The 8,777-nt window shown below is 35.0% G+C and overlaps 1 pseudogene across 1 annotated transcript; it reads left to right on the plus strand.

Moving 5' to 3' along the window:
• Positions 1-6,973: 6,973 nt before the first annotated feature.
• Positions 6,974-7,964, plus strand: LOC308494285 (actin, cytoplasmic 1-like; annotated as a pseudogene). Its single transcript has one exon. The product of its transcript is annotated as an actin, cytoplasmic 1-like (transcript).
• The last annotated feature ends 813 nt before the right edge of the window (positions 7,965-8,777 follow it).

Genomic DNA, 8,777 nt, shown 5'->3' on the forward strand with positions numbered 1-8,777 from the left:
ATTCTAGTTGGTTATATTTCTTAGAGGTGAGAAAATAGGAAGAATTGAGATTATGCAGGGAGATAAGAATATTTTAATCATGTCTTGGCAAATTCATCACCCTGCCCCAATATATTCCTGGATGGAGATAGACAAAGAGTAATAAAAGAGTATTTTTTATTATTATTAATGTTTTGTTGTTGTTGTTGCTGCTTGTTTGTTTGTTTGTTTGTTTGTTTGTTTTTGTTGTTGTTTTTGTACCAGAAATGTCAGTAAGTAACTTTGGTGAACTGAGCTAAAACATGTGACTTAGCACAAAGGCTACACTTTGGGCAATGTAATTCTTACTGTGCTTCTACACACAGAAACACAATCTTAAGGCTAATAGATTGCTTTGTAGTTAGTCTTCCATGTACCTGTGATCCCTCACAGTTGTCGACTCCTAAACAGCTGGAACAGGTGGGGAATTTTGATGATGCCCACAGGCCCACTAAGATACTGTGGAGTTCCAAGCATTTATACCCAGAAGAGTTTGACCAGGAATTGCTATCCAGATGAGGTGCACCTCACTATGCTAGAGGCTGTCAACAAGTACCCGGACCGCTGAAAGTAAAAAGATGTAAATCCCATGTCCCCTGTACCTGTTCTCTCTATCTTTACCATCACTATCAGAGTCCACAGAAACATTTTATCACTTCTAAGTCTGGTTCAACCAAATTCTATTCTTTATCATAAACTTCCAAATTTACAAAGATGTCCCACATGGAAACAATGAATCTGTTAAAGACATTGCTGCCTCACCTCCTGATACACTATCCCCTGCTCAGGGATTTAGACTCTGAAATCCATATGATAATGGACAACATAAAGGTGGTGAAAGCCTAACAACAAAAATAGAAATTAAAAAAAAAAAGCAAGGTGATGGTTTTAAGCAGGTAAATTCTGAGAACTTCTAGTGCCATTTAATGAATGAGTTTTTGAGTAGGAAGAACTGGACTTTCTCTTCGATCATAGTCTTAAATTTTCAGGTCACACTCCTAAAACAATTACAACAAATTTTACAAATCGATGAGGCTTTTTTTTTTTCGACAGCTTGGAGTTATCCCACTCTATGATCAATAATTATCTCTGGGCATAGACTATTGGTTTTTTACTTGGCTTTCCTGACTATTCCTTTGTCAATTTAACTTGGTAGCTTTAATCTGGAAGAACTCTTTTATTACTAATTCTTAAATTTCATAATTTTTAAAATTCATTTCTTTAGAAATTGACTCATTGTTTCATGATGGCCAATAATTGCCATAATGTACATTTAATACATGAGAATAAGTATATACACCACCAAATTATTTTCTTAGATAACAGAATGGGTAGTAGTGCTATTAACTAGACCGACAATATAGAAAGAACAATAGGTAATGTTAAAAGTTCATGAGTTCAGTGTTACACTTACTGAATTTGAAGTATATAGAGAGCTAAATATTACCCAGGAATAAATATCATCAAAATAAAACGATATATGATGGTATAGAGGATTTGCTTATCAGAAGCAATTTAGAGATTAAAAATATAAAAAAAAAAAAGATACACAGATATGCCACCATATGTTTTGGTGTAATAAGCTTATATTAAGTATTTACAACTATATGATTCAAATGTTCCCAAGTGATTATGATGTATAGCCAAAGTGCAGAATCAATGGCATGCATAAAAAAAGCACAGATATAAGAAAAGAGTCAGTGTTCAGCAAATGGAAGGATAGTTAGGAAAGAGTTAAATTCTTGATGATGAAGAAAGAGTAGGCAAATCTTCAGATACCAAGATGTAAAAAGAAGAGGGGAGAAAACTGTTTACTGGATTTTGTAATATAAATCCATATTTTGCAATAAAAATCATTACAACCCTGGAAATAACCATTTTCATCATCAACAGATGAAGAATAAGTAAATGCCAAAGAAGTATGACCCTTAATTTTTGGCAATCTAGTAGCCTAGAGAGACTAAAAAACAACAGCAACAACAAAACTTGGTACAAAATACCTAAAATTCTATTTAAAATACATGAGATATATCAGAGGAGAGGTGGCAAAAAAGTTAGAGACAATTTCAAAGGTCAAAACCTAAAAGGATGAATCCTTAGGTTGGCACTTTGCCAGGAGAAAATATAATGCTTGGTTTTCTAAAACTCAGGTTGTTACAGGATCCATGCAGAGGAACAAGCAAATACCTGAAGGTCTGTCCAAATGAAAATATCAATATAAATCTGGAATCACTGTAAAGCAGGATCAACTATGAGAGCTCTAGGGAAGCAAAAACAAACTGCCATACTAAGGGACATGTTAAGGAAATGTCTGTGTCCTGATCTTAGCCCTGACTGTAACGGGGAAAATAACTACCATGTTTCCCTGAAAATAAGACCTAGCCAGACCATCAGCTCTTTCTTTGTGTGTCTTTGGAAGCAAAAATTAATATAAGACCCGGTCTTATATTATATTTGGGGAAACACGGTATGTAGAAAGAAATAAAGTACTTGAAAAAACACTGGGTTGGGAATTTATTTCTACTGAAGTGAAATTTCATAATATAAAATTAACCATTTTAAAATGTATAATTCAGTGATACAGTCACAATATTGTACAACTACCACTTACATCAAGTTCCAAAACATTTTCATCACCCCAAAAGAAAATTGCATACCATTAAAGTCACCCACATTCCTACTTTATCCTATTACCTAGCAACCATCAACCTGCTTTTTGATCTATTGATTTACCTATTCTGGATATGTAATATAAATAGAATCACAGATATGTGTATGTCTGTCCTCTTACACTTAGCATATTTTCGTATTCATCCACATTGTAGCAGGTGTCAGTATGTCTTTCTTTCTATGACAGAATCCTATTCTTTATGTGTGTGTGTTACATTTTGTTTCTCCATTCATCCATTGTTGAAAATGTGGGTTGTTTTCACCTTATGGCTATTGGGAATAATGTTGATATGAGCATTGATACATGTACAATAATTGTTTGTGTACTTGTGTTCAATTCTGTACCATATTCAATTGTGTACTTGTGAACACAGAACCTGAGTTCCTGTAAAGTATATACCTAGTAGTGGAATTGTTAAATATGCTAATTTTATGTTTAACTTTTTGAGAAACCACCAAACTATTTTCCACTTTAGCTGTATGATTTTCCCACCAGCAACGTATGAGGGTTACAATTTCTCCACATCCTTGTTAGCACTCATTATTTTCCAAGTTTTTGATTATTGTTGTCAATAATCAAAAGTGGTGGTACCTCACTGTGGTTTTGATTTGAATTTCCCTACCGAATAACAACGACCAACATATTTTCATGTGCGTATTGACTGTTTGCATATCTTCTTTTGGAAAAAGTCTGCTCAAGTCTTTTGTTCATTTATTAATGGGTTTTAATTTTGTTGTTGTTGTTATTGAATAGTGGGAGTTCTTTTCATATTCTGGATATCTCTTATCAGATACATGATATCTCATATCATGTTATATAATTTACAAATACTTTCCCTATTTTGTAGGTTGCCATTTTACTTTCTTGATAATGTTCTTTAATGCACAAACATTCAAATTTTGATAAAATTTATTTATTTTTATATTTCTTATTAAATTATCTATCTTTTTTCTTTTGTTGCTCATGCTTTGGTGTCATATCTAAGAATGTCTTGTCAATTACAAGATTATTCCTATATTTTCTTCTAAGATCTTACAGTATTAACTTTTATATTTAGGTTATTGATCTGCTGTGAGTTATTTTCACATACAGTGTGAGATAGGGTTCCGATTTCCTTCCTTTGCATGTAGATATCCAATTGTTTCTTTATGATTTCTTGAAAAGAGTATTTTTTTCTTCATTGAATTATCTTGACACTGTTCTTAAAAATCAATTAGCAATAAATGTCTGGGTTTATTTATGAACTTTCAATTCAATCCCATTGGATCATGTCTTCATTGTCATGGCAGTACCCCCACTATTTTGACTATTGAGTTTTATTGTAAGTTTTGAAATCAGAAAGTACAAGTCCTTCAACTTTGTTCTTCTTTATCAAGATTGATTCAAGTTTGTGTGGGTTAGTCTGAGTTCTTTGATTCCATATCGTGTGTTTATAAATGCAACATCATGCAGTTATGTAAAAAACAAAGTATTGATATACTCAAAAATGAATGATTACTATAAGCATCATGTGCAGCAAAAAAGTCAGAAAGAATTTAAAAAAATATTCTGATTCATAAAAATGGTATACAAAATTATTAACATACTACATCAAGCTAAATGAAGAAATATATACAAAGCAACACATTATGATAAATTGATTTTAGCACTGAGACACAGATTACTTCAATATTAGAAAACATTGATATAATTTATGCATTATTTGATAAACAAAACAAACAAAACAGCTTAATAGATGCAAAAAATGTTTGAAAAAGTTCAAACGTCATAGCTGAATTTTTCTTAATCTGATAAAAGATATTTGTAAAAAATTATGTCAAACAAAAACTGTAAATTTTAAAAGTAAAAATATTAACTCTAATATCAGAATTAGACAAACGTTCTATTTCCTACATTTTACAAGACATACTATTCATCAAATAATGAAAAAAATGTTATAATAAATGTCTTTATACAAAGATGATAAAATTATCTCTGTAAAAACACAGTAACATATTTAGGAAAAATATTAGAATCAATAAGAGGGTTTATTGAGACTGTCACATTAATCTAATATATAATAAATCCAAATTATTTAGGACGTTAAAGTTAAAAATGATGTTCTGACAGCACCAAAATTTAAAATACATTGAATTAACTTTAAAAATTGCATAATAGCCCTTTATAAAAAAATTATAAAACTTCATAAAACATATAAATGGCCTTCATAAAAATAGTGACATTCTAAGTCAGTGGGTAGGAAAACTCAATAGATGTTGGATAAAAATATTCTAATACTCCTGCAAAGTTGAACAAGGAAGAATGAACATGTCCATAATACATCAAGTGTTTATAACTCTATGGTTAAGAAAGTGAAATATTGGTGAAGAAACTGGCATATAAATCAATGGAACAGAATAGAGCCCTGGCACAGACTCATGCATATATGAAAACTTTTATATGACAAAAGTGTTGATGAAGATTAGTGTTCTAAGAATGACTTAATCTCTAAAGGGTGCTAATATAATTGATTGTAATGACAAAAAAAAAAAAATAACAAAAATGGTTCATTTTCTTAAATAGTACCAAAAATCAAATATAAGTGGATTTCTGTCTTAAATGTGAAAAAAACGAATATTTTATGAACTCAGAATAAATATTTTTATGAACTTAAAGTATGGAAAATTTCTGAGACAAAATACAAAATGTGCCAATCATTAAAAAGATTTGTGTTCTCTCTGCAAATTAAGAACTGAGCAACAAGTGTCGAAAACAAGCTGTAAACTAGGGGAAATTATTTGCTATGTATTTTAACTAAAAAAGGACAAGTATCCAAAAATATAAAATGAGTTTGATTGTTCCACCTATCAAAGGAACAAAAAAATAGAAAAAGAAAAACAACAACAAAACAAACAAACAAAAATGAGTAAAATACAAAAATAAGCACTTCATAAATGATTAAATAGGAAACCTATTAATATGAATAAATATGCTCATATTCCTTTACAAAATTCAAAATGAACCTTCATGAAAAATTATTTTGTATGCATCAAATACATATTTTTAAAGGTGTAATATATTTGACATAATTTGCATGTATGTGAAGTTTAATCTAGTTTCTTAAAATAAATTCACACATACAGTGAGATGTTTAAAGCTAAAGGAGAAAGAATTAACTAACAGCCAAGCATTATGAAAAAGTAGAGATTTAATCTTGGGCAGAATGAGGAACTCTGTGTCTAGCTAGGTGCACCTCACATTAATGTAAAAAGTATGGATGGATGTAGAAAAAGTAAGTATGTAGAGAATTTAAGGCAATTTTTGCCAAGTGAACTAGATATTTCTTGGAGAAATTTAGGTAAGTATATCAACTTAAGTAAAGGTAGAGAGGACTGAGGAGACAATTAAAAATAGCTGCCTGTTATTTCTTCCCACAATGAAAGGTTCACCAACACTGAGTTTAATATATAAAGTAAAATACAAAATGTTAAACCTACCCCTTTGTTTTCATTATGGGATGCAAACTTTTTCATAAGCACAGAGTATGTGCAAACCGTGTGATGTATATGGGCCTTTATATAGTACTACGTACAAGAATAATGTAACCTTTACTTATACCATTATAATTTTAAAGGTACCTAAAATTTGTATTAATCATGTATTTTAAGACATGCAGAGTGGAAATAACTGTCATGAAGGAGACATTTTATTATATTTATGGGGCCCTGGAAACAAGAGACACGGCACACCCTACAGGGCCAGAGGGCAGCACTGAGGCAAGGTGATCAGGCAGAGAGAGAGTTAGAACTGTGAGCAGGACCCTTTTTGGTGGTTATGGTAGGAAGACAAAGCTCCTTGTAATGTAGGCAAGAAATGAAGATGAGTTTAATATAATCAGATTGTACAATATGAATCACATGCCCTCCTGAAGGGGAATGATACACCTAAGGTGGTAAACAAGGATGAGGACTGGAGTAGGGTACATGAAAGGAAGCCAAGTCATCAATACCGAAACTAGAAACATGGCTATTACAATTATCTCAAACAGAACGCAATTTCTTCTGTTAAGAGTAAATGCACTGACGAGATCACATCCGACCGCGAACATTGGCCTCTCACCTTTGTTGTTCCACCACTGCCACCAGTCTACACCGTCTCCAGCTCACCTTGGCTAATGCTATCACTGCCCTTGTGGTAGACAACGGCTCCAGCATGTGCAAGGCTGGTTTTGCCTGCCACAATGCCCCCTGACCATCTTTCCCTCCATTGTGGTGCACCCCAGCACCAGGACATGTAATAGTGGACATGGGTCAGAGGACTCGTATGTGGGCAATGAGGCTCAGAGCAAGAGGGATATTCTGACCCTGAAGTACAGCATCGTCACCAACTGGGACAACATGGAAAAGATCTGGCACCACACCTTCTACAATGAGCCACCTGTGGACCCTAAGAAGTACCCCATGCTGCTGACCTATACCCTTCTGAATCCCAAGGCCAACCATGAGAAGATGACCCAGATGATGTTTGTGACCTTCAACACCTCAGCCATGTACGTGGCCATCCAGGCCATGCTGTCTCTATACGCCTCTGGCCATACCACTGGCATAGTGATGGACTCTGGTGATGGGGTCACCCACACTGTGCCCATATCAGAAGGTACGCCCTGCCCCATGCCATCCTACCTCTGGACCTGGCTGGCGGGGACCTGACGAAAAACCTCATGAAGATACTCACAGAATGCAGCTACAACTTCACCACCACCGCTGAGCAGGACAATGTGGGTGACATTAAGGAGAAGCTGTGCTGCGTCACCCTGGACTTGGAGCAGATGGCCACTGGGGCCTCCAGTTCCTCCCTGGAGAACAGCTATGAGCTGCCTGATGGATAGGTTATCACCATTTACAATGAGCTGTTCTGTTGCCCCAGACTCTCTTCCAGCCTTCCTTCCTGTCCTTCCTGGGCTCGGAATTCTGTGACATCCACGAAACTACCTTTAACTCCATCATGAACTGTGATGTCGCCATCTGCAAGGACCTCTATGCCACACAATGCTGTCTGGTGGGACCACCGTGGACTCAAGCATCCCTGACAGGATGCAGAAGGAGATCACCGCCCTGGCCCCTAGCACCATAAAGATCAAGATATTGCGCCCCTGAGCGCCAGTACTCCTGGGTACTCCGTGTGGATCTGTGGCTCCATCCTGGCCTCACAGTCCATCTTCCAGAAGATGTGGATCAGCAAGCAGGAGTCCTTCCCCTCAATCATCTACCGCAAAGGCTTCTGGGCAGACTGTTAATTGGTTATACCCTTTCTTGACAAAACCTAACTTTGGCAGAAAACAAAGTGAGACTGGCATGGCTTTATTTGGTTTGTTGTTTGTTTTGGCCCTTGACTCAGGATTTAAAAACTGTAAAGGTAAAGGTGACGGCAGTTGGTTGGAGCGAGCATCCCCAAGGTTCTGCGATGTGGCTGAGGACTTTGATTATACATTGTTCTATTTTTTTAACTGTCATTCCAAATATTGTGAAATGCATTGTTATAGGAAATCCCTTGCCTGCCCCAAAGCTGCCCACTTCTCCCTAAGAAAGGCCAGTCCAAGCCTGAGTCACATGGGAGAGTGATGATAGCATTGCTTTTGTGTAAACGATGTAGTCCAAATATTTTTAAATTTTTGCCTTAATACTTGTTCTTTTTGTTTCTTTTCTTTTGTATGATCAGCTACCATGCTTCCCACTTTTTCCTCCAATTTGAAATATATGAAGACTTTTGGTCTCCCTGGGAGTGGACTGAGGTGGGGAGGCAGCCAGGGTTTTCCTGTACACTGACTTGAGACCAGTTCAACAAAGTGCACAGCATAAAGAAAAAAAACAACAAAAAACATCCATTTCTATTCTCTAATCAACCAATCAATCAATGGAAAAAGGAAAACAAAAGTAAGGAAGTAATAACTTTTTGCATATTTTACTAATATTTATATTTATCCTTTACTCCTCTAATTTTCCTTTTTTTTTCCTATGGATATATTGACCTGTTTGTTTTCAGTGTAAGTTTTTCCTGGAGAGAGTTCAAATGTGAGTCTCTGTAAAATTTACTGGGGTTTTCTCTCACT

This window comes from Rhinolophus hipposideros, assembly GCF_964194185.1.
Source record: "Rhinolophus hipposideros genome assembly, chromosome: 3".
Classification (NCBI taxonomy): domain Eukaryota; kingdom Metazoa; phylum Chordata; class Mammalia; order Chiroptera; family Rhinolophidae; genus Rhinolophus; species Rhinolophus hipposideros.